The following is a 9,269-nucleotide window of genomic DNA, read 5'->3' on the forward strand; positions in this document are numbered from 1 at the left end:
CTGATGCAATGTGTTCCACATACATATTTCATAATTACTTTACCAGTTCAATTAATGAATTCCCCCCTTTCATCCAAAGTAGCTGTGACCAAACCTGGTCATCTCATTCATATGCCCGGCCAATTTCTGGAAAAACTGGACCAGGGTAAATTTTAATTATTACAACTAGCTGGAAATACTGTACCCTTTTTTTTATACGCTGCTGGCCACTGTCAGGGACTTTTAATTATGTGCAACAGAGGCAAACAAAATCTTATAGAGGAAGAAGTCAAATTTTTTTCAACCAAAACCTTTTAAAAATGTTGTTTACCAACCATTTATCATCGTCCGCAGTACACCTCAATGATGGATTTTGCTTTTAGACTTTGTACTCTCCTGTAAGTACCTTACAAGTCATCAACAAACTCATTTTCATTATAAGAAGCTCACAACATAAAATTCACATAGGTTTTGAATGTTCATCAGACCAAAAAATGGCTATTTAATAGTGTATGTTCTCTGTCAGATTCTTTTACTTTATTTTGCACAGTTTCCTGCTTTTTGTCACAGCCACAAAGAATAATTATGATGATAAAAAAATAAAATTATACAGACTGACTTTGTGAATTATAGTAGAATAACCAAACCTTTTGGTTAAATAACATCTTCAACAGTCATTCTGTAAAAACTGTCATTAGTTTTGCAGAATAACAGAAAATGGTAGAACAAAATTTATCTGCAGAATTCTGTAATGTTTGGTCAATAAGTTTGGAGAGGTTGTGGTAGTACTTGCAGGGCTAGTTGATGGACTCAGTGGCCGACTAACGCCACTCAGGTACAATAGTTCCAGAAGTTTTTCTCTATTCTCCCTGTTTACTCCAACCTTGTTTTCCCAATTTTTTTCAATAAAATATTATTGAAATGGAAAACATTGTGCTCCCTAAGCTAATGAGCTTAGATAACATTTGGTAAACTCATTAGCTTAGAGAGATTCACTTTAGCTACTGAGACACAAAGCGCATTTAATACCATCAGCTTTTATCTCCTACATGTCTGCAAACTACTGCTTGTTTAGCAGTTTTTTAGAAGTTAAATAAAAGCTTATAAGATAATAAAAATAAGCTTCCTCCATTTTTGACTCTCTGCCCCTCCGTCCACTCAAAGGGCAGCACTGTTAAAATACGGCACATATTAATGTGTCAGCAAAGTTGAAACTAACTAAAAATGTTACGGGTTTCCTCCACCATCATTGAGCAAATCATTTAACTGAATGGACTTCAGTGGAATTAATCAAGTGTCAACCAACCATTACCTAAGCTAACTCCTTGTGGCCCTTAGTGGTATTGCAGTTCATGGCACTTCCACATTGCCCTCACTTGGCAGATCCGGAAGCTATGTCCATTTAGTCTTTGGGACCACAATAATCAGAAGGATTGAATTTAGCTAGTGACAGCATAATGACTTGAGGAATACATGTATATGCTTTGTCAGCCCCTGGTGGCCTTCAGTGGTATTGCACGTGAAGGCACTTCTGCATTGACTTCACTTTTCAGACCCGAAGACTATGTTCTTTTTTATACAGTCTGTGGAATTAACTAAAACTGCAGTAACATTTTTGCTGTTTAGTTGTGATCAGTCCAAAGGCAATTAACTTGAAGCGAACATCAAAAGTTTCATTCTTCCTTTAATTTGAGTGCAAGACGTTTTCTGTTTAGTTTTTGGTCCAGTTTCTTTCTTTTTTTCTTGTTGTTTTCTTGATAATGTGGACATGTTTTTGGTGTTTGGCCTTCCATTGGCTTTAAATTGATCATCTTGTTTTTCACAAAACTTAATATATGCTAGCTGAAAGTTATCTCGGTCTTCTTTTATTGATGTCCACCTGCAAACCAGTAGCTCACTACAACACAGTAGGTGTGGGTTTTCCTTCAGCTTTTAAAACTTAATCTTCCATCACATGGGAGAATTTGTTGTGCCAAGTTCAACTGACCAAAAACACATTTAGGTTTCTGGTGATTGAAACATAAAGTCCGAACAAGAACAGATGAATTCTTTGTCTGAAAAGAAACAAGAACAAGATGGCTTTTGAGAACAGTAACTTCTTTATTCTACTTCTTGTTTCACTTTAAGTTCGAAGTCCCTGGCATTACTGCAGCAACGTGCTCAACTGTCTAACAGTGGTGAAAAAATAAAGGCTGTTAAGGTAGAATGGAAAAATGTCAGTAATCCCAGCTCCCTGTGGACGACAAAACTTCACAGCCACAACAAAGTCTCTTCAGCAAACAACAGACAGTGCACTGTATTCTGATTCTGCAGGTACTCTGGACCCATGTGACACCACATAAAGAACACCACTGTGCAACATCAGATACATTTTACATTGCATTTACACTTCAGGAGACTGAAACTCATCTACCTGCATAATAATGCAACATATCAATCTGTCCATGCTAAAACTAAACAATAAAACATCATCATATTATTCTTCCCTTTTGCCTCTATTTCTATGAACTAAAAAAAAAACAAGATTTGTCTCAGTCAGTGATATTCAATCACCGGCAGATGTACTCAGTATTACCTCTATAGCTAATGTACAGTTTTGGCCAATAACAGTTTATGAAAACTTTTTGATGACAAGTTTTTGCAAGATGTTTTTTGCTGCTCCAATTATCTAATGACTAAGTAAAAGGCCCTGAACCGAGTTCTCTCTCTTTTGGTTCCACAGTCCACAACTTTGTTTTGGTTTATTGTCTCTGCTCCCATCAACCCTGTTTCTAGCAGCTACAGGTAGCTCTTAACAGCAAAGGTTCTGATAAAGTCAGGGTAATCTACTTGTACAGCCCTGAACAACTGACAGACAGTGTTGGCCTCTCAGTGGTGGAGAATTTAGTAGCTAAAGACCCAGATATTTCCCTCAGGAGTTACTGAAGAGCAAAGCAGAACTGTAAGCCGAATAAATATGATTTACCTGTAAAATGACATTTGCTGCCCTGTGTCTGCTGTGTGTGTAAATAGTGTTTGGCACCATGTGCTACATGTCTACTTTCTATATCAATGTTGTGTTTACAGCTTGCCGCACTGCCGGCAAGTATAAACTCAAGTAACAAATTAAGAAATTGCAGATTTAAGATTGAAGTAGATACTGTCTTAATTATAATAAATATTCTAAATATATATGTTTAAATGTCTGGCACCTAAAATGATTATGACTGAAAAAGACACAACATATACGAAAGGTGTTTGCATGATTTTGCAGGCAAAAGCAAGCAAGAAATATTATGACAGAATGACTACCAAAACCGTTATGTACCACTTGATGTACAAAAACATAACCCTAACTGTGCTGCTCGGCAAGTTGGTTGATTCGGCCATGAAACGTGTCCCAGCCAAACAACTGCATTCCCTTTTTAGCAGACAGAAAATGGCATTGTGACTGTGTTTGCTGTATCAGAATACACACTAATTAGAGGTCTCTCGCTGTATTTCTTCCGCTCAAGGTTTATATGAAGTCCTATGTGACAAAGAATAAAAAAAGAAAAAAGAAAAAAAAGCAGATTTCTCTAAACTGATGGTTTGATGAAGTTGTGGTAAATTTGTTTTACATTTTTAAAGGTCTGAGTTAAATCTAAAACTTAATCTTTTATTTTAACTGTAACACAAGTCAAAGCCACGTGTTAATTCACTGGAAATAATGCAGAGAACTAATCAGTTTTTACACAATTCTGAAATGTTCTTTTACCAGTTGATTGATTCCTCTAATTATCAACTGACACTATGAAGTTCGTTGAAAATATAATATCTTGAGTCATCTAGGTAACATAACATAAAAATGTTGGTGTAGATTAAATTCAAAAATTTTCTTTACTTTGATGCTGAAATTGATCTAAACTTTGCATTATTTTGTCGTTATGAGCACGTTAGTGTGTGTCTCTAGTGAATAAAGCCAGTCCTAGCCTGAAGCTTACTTGGATGTACAATGTCTCTCTGTTGCACACTTTTAAAATCTCCAAATAGAAGAAATTACATTTGATGGGAAAATATCACGATCATTTCCCTTTCAAAGCAGTCCTTTAAATACAAAGCAAACAAGCCAAAGTGTCACAAAGCATCATGGGAAAAGAAGATTATGTTCTCTTGACAAGTCTTATTTAGATGTGTGTACCAGAACACATTAGGCTCTTTATTTAGTCCCTCTCAAGACATTACAAACACTTTGTGGCCCAGAGTGCCTGCCAGATCTGGAAGTGGGTCCAATTTTCATTTCAAATTACGTAATTGTCAATTTGAGGATACACATGTAAACAACATTATCTTTGTTTTTTTAAGTGCATGTGACCATTAATTCCGCATCATATCCCCTTAAAATAAAAATCACTGATTATAAGATGTTAGATTTACGAGATTAATCGTGCATGAAACTCTCCCACGCTCTTTAATAGGGGAGGGAGGGAGGCAGGGGGGATGGGATGAGTTTGTACTAGGCAGATCGCATTTTGCTTCTGTTTAATGTCATGTAAAGTACATCCATCTGAGTTGAAGCAAATAATCTACTACTACAAGAAGTGCCTCTGGCAGCAGACCACTCTCCTGGTAGCAGATAGCGCTGGAGTGTTCAATCAGCAGTCAGGAGAGTAACAAGAGTGAGATCCTTTCCTGTGGTGTCTAATAGCATAAGTCCTTCCATCACCAACATGGGAGGGAGTTGGGGGCAAAGGTGATTCCGCCTCCCGTGTTATCAGAACCAGAGCGACAGATCTTCAGCAGATGCGTGCACAGAATAAAAAACCAACCCAGATTTAATGACTGTGGCACGTTTCCAAAAATGTGTCCCTCTCTGTGTCTATGAACTGTGAAAGTTATCTGACTGAGCGAGAGGTGTTCTCTCCAGCACCCCCAGTCAATTTATGTCTCCAGTTGGGGCCTTTGCAGATCAAGCTGTTTGATCTGGCTCCGCTGGCTTTGGCGTCTGCTCCTGAGCAGCTCTGGCCTATTGACCGTGGCAACTGTGTCGCCTGCACCAGCCGATGCCGCACAATTTCCATTCGGTTCATCTCAGAGTTTGGGAAAAGCTTCAGCTCTGGAAATAAGAACATGTCAACGCTGATTTATGTAAAAAAAAAAAAAAAAAAAAACGATTGTGTCCCTGTCCCTGATGAGTTTGTGTTGTTCAGTCTGTGTGTGTGTGTGTTAAATTTTCCCTCATGTTGATATTTATCCATTAGTTTAACATTACAAAGGCTAAACACTGCATTGTGCTGTCTCACCTGAGATTAAACTCGCTTCAATTTATGAGCTATGAACATCAAGACAACCTGTTATTTCATATGTTAAAAAAAAAAAAAAAAAAAAAAAAAAAAAAAAAAACTGCACAAAGATAATCAAAGACTGCACATTTGACCTCACATTAACAGACATTTCCCACCATGCAGCAGTGGTAGAAAGTGAGTGGATTTACATCAGTATTGAATTTAAGTACAGTTTTAAGTTAACCTGAGTAATTACATTTTATGCTATTCTCTTCTTCTACTCCTCGATATTTCAGAGGCAAAATGTACTGATTAAATGCACTTCATTTATTTGATAGAAATACACTCAATTATCAGTTTATTAGGTTCACCTATCTAAAGCAGTCGACTATAACTAACAGTCCTGCTATTATTGTCCACACAGTTTCAACAAAAAGTTGATTATGATTTTGGAGGATGTAGTTTGGTGCTGTTGAATTGTATGGCATCGTATACAGATTATTCATATTGATAGCAGCTATTTTAAAGTTGAATATGCTAAAGATTAATAACTTATACACCCAACACATTGCACAGAAGTGGAATTAATCATTTTCAAAATTATGGCAAACACAACAACATTATATATCCTGTTTACTTGTTTACATAAGATATTTTTGGCCACATTTTATTTCACTTTAATTGCTTTTGTTACCACACAGAATGGATAAAGAAACACTTAATCCTCCCCCTTATCTGAACCACTTCCCCCCTGATCATGTTCATACAGTCCCTTAGAGGAGCAGGCTAAATTTAGAAACGAAGGAAATTAAATTTCTGCTTCTCTAAACTTGTGTACAGCAAGCCAAGACAGTGTTGACAGCAGATTGAAAATCTGACAAAAATTTGAGAAGGGATAATAAAATATTTCAGTATAATGTGTTTGGATCGATATGAATGACACTAGTCAAACATTCAAACAAAGTTAAATATTTAAACATGAAATCTGAAGGAATCTGAGACAAGACAGATGTTTGTATCCATTCCAAAGAGAAAAAAATAGTTTAAACCTTTTCAACAGACTGTCATTATAAAATGGGATGTGTATAAGTGTACCTGACGACTGTAATGTAATCTCCCCCGCTAAGAATCCAGGCTCTACTTCAGACTACAGACTGTACTTCCTTGTTTTCATACAGAAACCAGGGTCAGGACCATCCAACAGTCCTTTTTCACAGCAGACCTTTTGACTCGTCACAGCAGGGGAAGCACATGTTCAATTCATGATGGCTCAGTTCCACTAAGTGTACCAGTAAGCCATGAGGGTGAACCAGCATGCACAATAGCAGGACCTGCCCTAGGAGGAATGCAGCCATCATTAATTGTACTTTTCCTTCACAGAGGTGACAAAATCTGAAGAAGGTCTATCACAAATGGTTGGGGGAAGCTGGGGAAGTAGCAGATCGCAAAGCATTCTGGTTATTGTAAGACTTCCACCTTTCATGCAACAGTGACTAACACAACCCTTCTCCTTGTTTTTCCCTTCCTTTTAATGCACAAATAACTGCTCCTTGCCACAACAAATACAACCTGGTTTTATGACACAACTCAGTTTACAACAGTAAGATTCCTCTTTAAGGAGCATTACGACAAGTTCCGCAAAAACCTTCAGCAAGGCTCAGATTAGATGTTCAGTTGTACTGAAGATAATGGTTTATGGCAATCATGATTCATAATGGTGAAATAAAAAGTTATACTATGGTTAAAGTAGTTGTCGTGTAAGTGTAATTATAGCAATTACATGTCATTTGCCTTGCATTATTGCAATTTAGCCCTGCAGCGAGCCAGTGTTGATTTTAGGTTGCTAATTGCTTTGGTAACAATGTCGTGTTCCGGTGCATGCTACAATGCACGCATTGTCAATATGACAAGTGGTGATAAATGCAAGTAATTGTCTTTCAAACAAGCAAGTAACATTCCCACCAAGTGAAATGAGATTCAGTGGGCTGAAACCATTTTACATGCTGCAGAGAGAAATAAAAGAAAGAAGGAAACGGAGGAATACCATTTGTTATTGTTTGTGGGATGCATCACAGGAGGCCTTGGCATACATTGATCTTAACATGATTTCCATATAATCAAAAGGATGGATGGTAAAGTGAACGCTTCTGTGTTTTATTATACCGTTTGAACATTCGCAGCATTTCCAGCGAATTAACATATTCTTTTGTCAGCCTGCGCTTTGAATTAGCCGACAAGGACCTGATAAATATATTATTATCCAATTAACGATTTTTGCAAATGATTTCAGCGCTCAGAGATTCAGATGTGAGAAAAACCTTTAGTGTTACCACGTTATTGCTGTAGGTCAAGACAGAAAATAGCTGTCTTCTAGCTACTTTTGCAATCACTCCTTAACTTATTCCCTCACCGTAACAAAGGAGTTACTTTTCTTGCCATAACGACGAAAGTCCAAAAATTTTAACCAAGTAATTACTTTAACTCAAACTATCTATCTATCTCTGGCCAGTCCACCCACATTACAAAAACAAATGAAAAATGTTTGTTGCAGATAAAACTGTATCCACTTAGATGAGGGGAATTGAAGTAATTCCAGTTTATTTTACAACTTTAAAATGTCCTTCTTGTTACATACTCCAATCGGTTATCCAATGACCAAATTTAAGAGGTCCTTATAAGAAATATTAGAAAAATTTAAAAAAGGAAAGATAAATGGGCCACAACAGATTGTTTTGACAATGAAATAATGATCCACGTTCAAACATTTGTCCTTTCGAATAAGGTCCACCCTGCACTTTAAAAAATTACAAGTAAAACAAAAAATCTACTTCAACTGTTCATTTGTTTATCTCTGAAGAGAGTGTTTTACTTTGGACAAATGAGGGGGACTATTTTTTTCAGAAAAACATACTTTATTACTTTAAAAAAAATAAAAAACAGCAGCTGAAAAACGTAACCCTCTCATCATGCTACACTGATGTAGAGTGTAGCCCTGGCCAGTGTTAGTTACTAGGTGCACGTATGTCATCAGGTAAGACAAGGAGATATTTAAAGAGCCATTCAGAAATCAGTGTCAAAACACTGTGAACAATACCCAGATCTGTTGATAGTTTTAGCGCCTTGCATGGAGTCGACCTGAATGTACACTTGGCTTGAGGTTTTCCTTTACCGCAGTCAGTTGTGATCTATGTACTTGTGATTTCTTTTGCAGGTTGTGCTTTAAAACAAACACATTTAAATCTTAATTCAAGTTATATTAAAGAACTTTTAAGTTTGACAGTAATCAGTGTTAAGTAGGGCTCTCAGCTTTATTGCCCAGTTCAAAACATTTCTTTAATAAAGTAATCAATTGTAATAAGTTATATTACTTAAATAAAATAATTCAAGTAGCTATATTTTTAACAGGGTAACTAGTAATCTATAACCTGTTATATTTTATTACACTGCTCGTGGCTGTGTCAGTACATTGTGTCAGTACATTGTGGCATCACTATGTACTGTCACAGTGACACTACTGCTGGGAGTGTTTATACACAACTCTGCTTTTCATCCTGGTTTTAAAGGGTTAGTTCACGATTTTTCACTTGTTTTTTAAATAATTGTGATGCGTCTATGCAATGTGTACACTGACGCAAGTTTTGCCTGTTGTATTGATTCTTTTTGTTCATGAAGGCCTCAATTCTATGTGAAAATACAAATACATAATTTATGACAACTTAAGTTGCAAAATCTCAGAGATCTTGAATAGGAAAAAAATTAAATCCAAACAATCTGTATAACCACAACTAGAAGTTAGTAATAAATTACAATTCTGAATGCAAAATAACCATGCACCTCAGGTAATGATGATGCAAATATTCAAAATATCTGTCTCTAGGTATTGAAGCTTATTTATGTGGGCGTATAATTAATAATTGTCAAACTGTCTCAACTCTCCATATTCAACATACTACAATCATGCTGGAGGAAAGACTCCTACAGTAGGCTACGCTCGAAGTAGATATGAGGAGAATGAAATTGTATAAGAAATAGAGGCAATACTCATCT

The sequence above is a fragment of the Embiotoca jacksoni genome, unplaced genomic scaffold, assembly GCF_022577435.1.
Source record: "Embiotoca jacksoni isolate LCO1_2020_lvr unplaced genomic scaffold, fEmbJac1.0.p SCAF_12, whole genome shotgun sequence".
Classification (NCBI taxonomy): Eukaryota; Metazoa; Chordata; class Actinopteri; family Embiotocidae; genus Embiotoca; species Embiotoca jacksoni.